Here is a 5,556-nt window from a genome sequence, read left to right as displayed (position 1 = left end):
TGCCTAGTGTGCAGTGTTTTTTTTTTTATTGTTCTTTTTTTGGCACTCCCTTTTTGAAAGTTCAACTTGATTTTTATTAGTATTATTGCTGTGTGGTTTGATTTTAACAATTTTTAACCCTGTTGAGAACAAATAAAGTTTTGTTTTACCAGACGCTGCCCCATTACGTGGGAAACCCAGGGAACAAAGAACTTATATGGGAGAAAGAAATAACTATATGGTTACGTGTGTTTTTTCTTTGTTTAGGTTCTTTTTGAAAGGTCCAAAAATGGCGTATTCGTCGCTACATATGTAAATAGCTAGGTTATCTCAGGGCCACCCACCGTGAATTTGTAACCTGGCAGGTGTTTTTCTCATTTTGTTAACTGTGCACAGGGGAAGGGTATTGACGGAAGGGCTAACACTTTCTAGGTAGCACATTAAACACTGTCGTTAATTACTACTTAACTCATGTATCACAAAAAGGTAGAGCGCTCATCAACAACTGGTGAGGTGCGTAGTAAAAAAAAAACTAATACATTCATAAAATAAAAGTTGGCAAACTCTCTCAGACAAGGTCCACAATTGTATTTAATCAATTCACTTGAGAAAAGACGTTTTAATTCACATCACATAACTAGAACATAAAACCATTACTGACTGTACATTTCACAATTATTAATCAAATTAAAACGTTCTATTAGTCAATTCATATCACAATTAGAACAAGGTACTGTTTTGAGTTACACTGTTTTGAATTAATTATTAAAGTCGAAACATCTTTGTAATGATTAAAAGTTGGTAGAAAATGAAAGTACTGTGTTATACCTTGTAACTAAGAATATTTTTCAATTAAATAAAATAAACACCAAAGCAATCACAATTGTTTCATTTGTATTATATTTGCATACTAGGGGCATCATATTGGTTTCACATTTTGCATCTTGTATGCACATTGTCATCCTGTAGGTGATGATTTAATTGATAGAATTGACAGATGATATCTTCCAAACCAGTGGCCTGCTACACAAATCAACAGTATGCAATTCCCATACAAAACTGTGAAATGACACAATACATTTTTGTAAAAGATTAAATAAAATAACAATTCAATAAATAGAGCATTAGTGAGATTCACAGTGCTATCAGAAATGAGAGTATATACATTGTATAATCTGTGTAAACTGTGTGGTTTAAAGGTGACTGTCCCTATCTGTCATAAAATGACACCACTGCTTTACTTACAATTGAGTATGATTGGGTAAATACTCACTAAAACTATGCATTATATAATAACAACAACAACAACAACAATAATACAGTAAAACAAAACACAAATGGCATAAAGATCTTTTCCCCAGTGCCGTCAAATTGTTTTCTTCTAGTGTACGTCATCAAAGGATGTCATGAAGCCCTTGACTCCAGGTGCATGGTGAGGTGGGAGCAGTCCTGCATGTCTTCTATGTTCTCCACAGCATCAATGATGGCCTCCACCTTCTCTCCTGGCAGGACTGCCCCAGCGTTGGCCCGGAACTTTTTCAGCAGACTGTCATGACTCAGTGGCTTCCTCCAGTGTCCATAAAAGGTGTCGCAACGACCCTTCAAGACATTGCCTGTTGTGAGGGTCAGCAGCACCTCTGCGTACATCTTATTGAAATTGGCAGGGTTGTCCTGGGGGTGCTCGACCCGTACTCTGCTCAGGAGGCTGAGCAGCTCGGGGCGGTCCAGGAATGCTGGGCTGAACGACTGGACACTGACCTCGCCGTCCAGCAGAGCAGTGCAGGCTTTGAACTGGAAGGAGTGTCTGGCCTGGTGCTCGGATTCAGGGAAGGGTCGGTTGATATACTTGGAGAGGGGGATTCTCAGTAGGATGTTCTGGATCATAGAGGGGTTAAAGTCACCTATGGTGTTGACCAAAAGCTCCCGCGCTGAGCATGCTGCGTCTGCCATCTAGTGCATGCCCAGGTGTGCAGGGAAGCGCTTGAAGGCTATGTCCTGGTCCTCCAGCAGGAAGCGGGTATCCTGTTCCTCTGGGGAGGGCAGTGCCTTTGGCAGGTAGTCATTGTAGAAGGCACTAAAGCCAGCGCAGTCTGGGGTCGAGTCCAGGATCAGCGTGCTGGCCTCCAGGCCCCGGGAAGCCAGCAGTGCCGCCTCCATGCCGAGTCGGGCTGCGTTCCCGATATGAAGAGGTTTGGATTGAGTGGCAGCGTTGGCCATGGGAGCCCCTGCTAGGGAGGCAGCAATCGCCAGGGCGTTTGAGCACTGCGAGCAATCCAGGGAGAGCAGACGGGAGCAGGCAGCAGCACTACCCAGAGAGCCCACCACAGTCGGGGGATGGAACCTGAAGGGAGAAACACTGGCATGACCACCCTAGTAACTGAGAGAGTATTTTACATTGTATATGTTTTTTAATGGTTTTAAAATTCTGATTTAAAAACAAACTCAGATAGACAAACATTTATTATCATGCCTTCTAAAAGAAAAGGAAAGTGTAATAATAATTTCCAATAAAAACAACATAATCAATGTGAGGCTAAAAAAAAACAGAAAAACAGATTAAGATTTGCTTGCAAATTTAAACACGATCTCGTTCATGCTGGAAGAATCCTGGCACACTTCCTTCTTGGCAGCACACAGTATTGTGCCAAGTTTGTTTGGCAGCAGTCTCCTCACCTGTTGGGGATGTTTTGGGCTTCGTTGGAGAACCTCATGAGCCGGCCCTGAATCTCAATGCCCACGTTGAAGGCTAACAGGAGGTCCATCTCACTGGGCTTGGCGTTGCCAGGCAACATCTGAGCAATAGCGAGCAGGGCAGGAAGGACCGCCCCTGAGGGGTGAGTGGCTGGGTGCCAGGTATTATCGAAGTCCATTGAATGGACCTGCAAAGAAGAGAGTGAGGGCACAGTAAGTGTCTGGCACAGTGTGACATCTCCAGTGACTTTCCTGACTGCGAGGAAGCCTGGCCGTGCCCCATCTTCCTACAAAAGAAACCTCAAAGACATGAATACAAACTTGAACTTTCATACACAATGGGATAATGGGAATGTGTCCTTAATACAGTCACAGCCGGATGGGCACATGTCCATTATAATGAACACACCACTATTGTTTAATTTATATTATATTATATTATTATACAATTGAGGCATTACTTTGGTTTTGAATTTTTTGCATTATGGAAAAGTTTTTCTCCTTTGACTTTTTATAGAACTACTCCTTAATCATCTGCTAAGTACCCTGTAAAGTATACTTGTTGGCTTTTCTCAAACAATTGCTTAAGAGATAAAATGAACATTTAAACTATCTTATGTTGAAATAATAACACATCTCTTCCAAGAACTATTGATTTGTGTATGTATATACTGATAGTAAATATTGGCAACCCAGCCTCACGATGATTTATGTTTTGGAATGCAGTATTTCAAGGGGTGTTTTCATGGAAATTAGTTGCAGACAGTGTAATGAAAAATGACACACGCTGCACAACTTGTCAGCTGCTACAATGTGCTCATTTCATGGACTACAGCTTTACAATTTGAAAGGGCTGAGCATTATGTAAACAAATTCAGAGACTTACCGCTACTCCATTGACAAAGGCTGCCAGACTCGGAGAAAGTCTTGTGTGCCCTCGACCAAAGACTGAACTGATGTAATCTGGAGCATACATTTGCTGCAAAGAGAGTTAATCACAGATCATTATAGGATCTGAACGTTCTTTAAGATGGAAACAAGTTAAATTCTTGACTATCATCACCCTGGTTTGACAATGCAAATTTCAACTGGAATGGTGACTGTTCAGTGAAATTGGGTAAGTACTGAAGGAATGGTTTATATTAAAATTGTACTGCCAGGGCTAATTTCTTTGGCCTGTGTGCCCTCTGTACCATAACCCAGTGCAAGCCTCAACTAAAGGATTACCTGGCAGTGCTGCAGAGCCAGCTGGAAGACGTGGGAGGTGCTTCCCAGCAGCCCCACCCCGATGCTGTCCAGGATCATCCTCTTACTGCAGTGCAGCACAGTGTCTGACAGCTGGCCCGGGTGCACAGAGTGGATGAACCCTCCAAAACTGCTGGTGACTGTCTCCTCTGGGGCAGGCCTTTCCTGCACTGCAGGGCAACAAACAGCAGGTCAGTCTCTGCCTGTGCCTCACTTTAGTATTCAGAGCATGAACTCTACAATAATGGACTAAAATAACAACATCTAAACATAATCGGGTCCATTCAATTAGCGTTAGTATGAAATCCTTAAATCGACATTATTTACACAGTTTTTTTTTTAATCAAGTAGCTTTTTAAAACGTTTACCTTCAACTGTAGATTTATGTAGAAGTCGCAGGCAGGAAAAGTGCCTTGGAGTTCTCTGAAACTAATTTAAAAGGGAATCAGATAAAATTAATATGCTATATGACAGAAAACAATAATAATAATAATAATAATAATACTAATAATAAAAGTAAATAATAATAATAATAATAATAATAATGCAACTAGATTATTATGTAGAAAGTCTTGAGGGAAAAAAGTGCCTTTTGAGTGTTTAAATTAATTCTTGCTCTTATATAAAAGGAATAATAATTTAATATGATTCAATACGATATATGACAACATATTATATAATTTTTAATATATATAATAATATAATAATAATAATAATAATAATATAAAATGTACACATTTCTGAGAGTTTGAATGCAGTGATTACCTTGAGTGCTGAGAGCATGGTGTTGTTCAGAAGGTTGCTGTGTATCACAGTGTTCTGTCACTGAGCTGTGTATCTGCCGTGGTTTCATCCTCTTTATATATTTTTCATACCGGGATACCCATCGCCCAACAGGTTCCAAACCCTCCTTCTTTTAGTGAAACTATTCAACTAACTGGGGGGATTTTTCTAATCTGACCAGGAAACGGGTTCTGTAATAAGCAGGAAGGGGTCTGGACTCTTGGGGAATCCCCCTCTTTCTCTGTTCTGGGAGGACACTTACTGAGAACTTGGGTCGATCACACTGACACGCAGCTGGCAGTTTTTTTATTGTATGCTTTTATATCGAGAACTTAGCACTGGGAGACCCCCTGCCTGAATGGTCCTTCAAGATGGGCCTGATCGACAAGTTAAAAATCTATTTTAACATGTCCAGCTGGCAGCACAGTGTCTTAAAGTGAGGCATGTTGCCCTCTAAATAATTAGGTAGGAAAGTATAACAATAATGTTAAACATAAAAAAAGACATGATATTTATATTATCATGCAATGCTGGCTCTGAGGAGCAGCCTTGGGTTGACCTCCCCAACGCATCAGCATGCACAACTTTTGAATTAATTTTGTTTATTTAATTATTTTTAACTTTTATTCTTTATATTTATTGGAATTAATTAGTTCATTCTTTTCTGTTGAGTCCCGCTGGCATAATCGTGTTCAGTCTATTTATCCATTTACTTTCTTTTATTCTTCTAGATGTCGCATGTCTAATTTTAGCTGTTCTAATACTACAAACATTCATCATTCATGTCATGTCCTTGACTGGTGGAGTGCTGTACTATTGGGTCATTCATTTTTGATTGCTAATTATTGAAAGGTGGTC

General features: G+C 40.2%; 1 pseudogene; it reads right to left on the bottom strand.

Moving 5' to 3' along the window:
• Positions 1-785: 785 nt before the first annotated feature.
• LOC121312675 lies at positions 786-5,032 on the bottom strand (annotated as a pseudogene).
• Between the last annotated feature and the right edge of the window lie 524 nt (positions 5,033-5,556).

The sequence above is a fragment of the Polyodon spathula genome, unplaced genomic scaffold, assembly GCF_017654505.1.
Source record: "Polyodon spathula isolate WHYD16114869_AA unplaced genomic scaffold, ASM1765450v1 scaffolds_4243, whole genome shotgun sequence".
Taxonomy (NCBI): domain Eukaryota; kingdom Metazoa; phylum Chordata; class Actinopteri; order Acipenseriformes; family Polyodontidae; genus Polyodon; species Polyodon spathula.
Note: the sequence above shows the minus strand (reverse complement) of the source record. Positions and strands in the feature narration are given on the sequence as shown.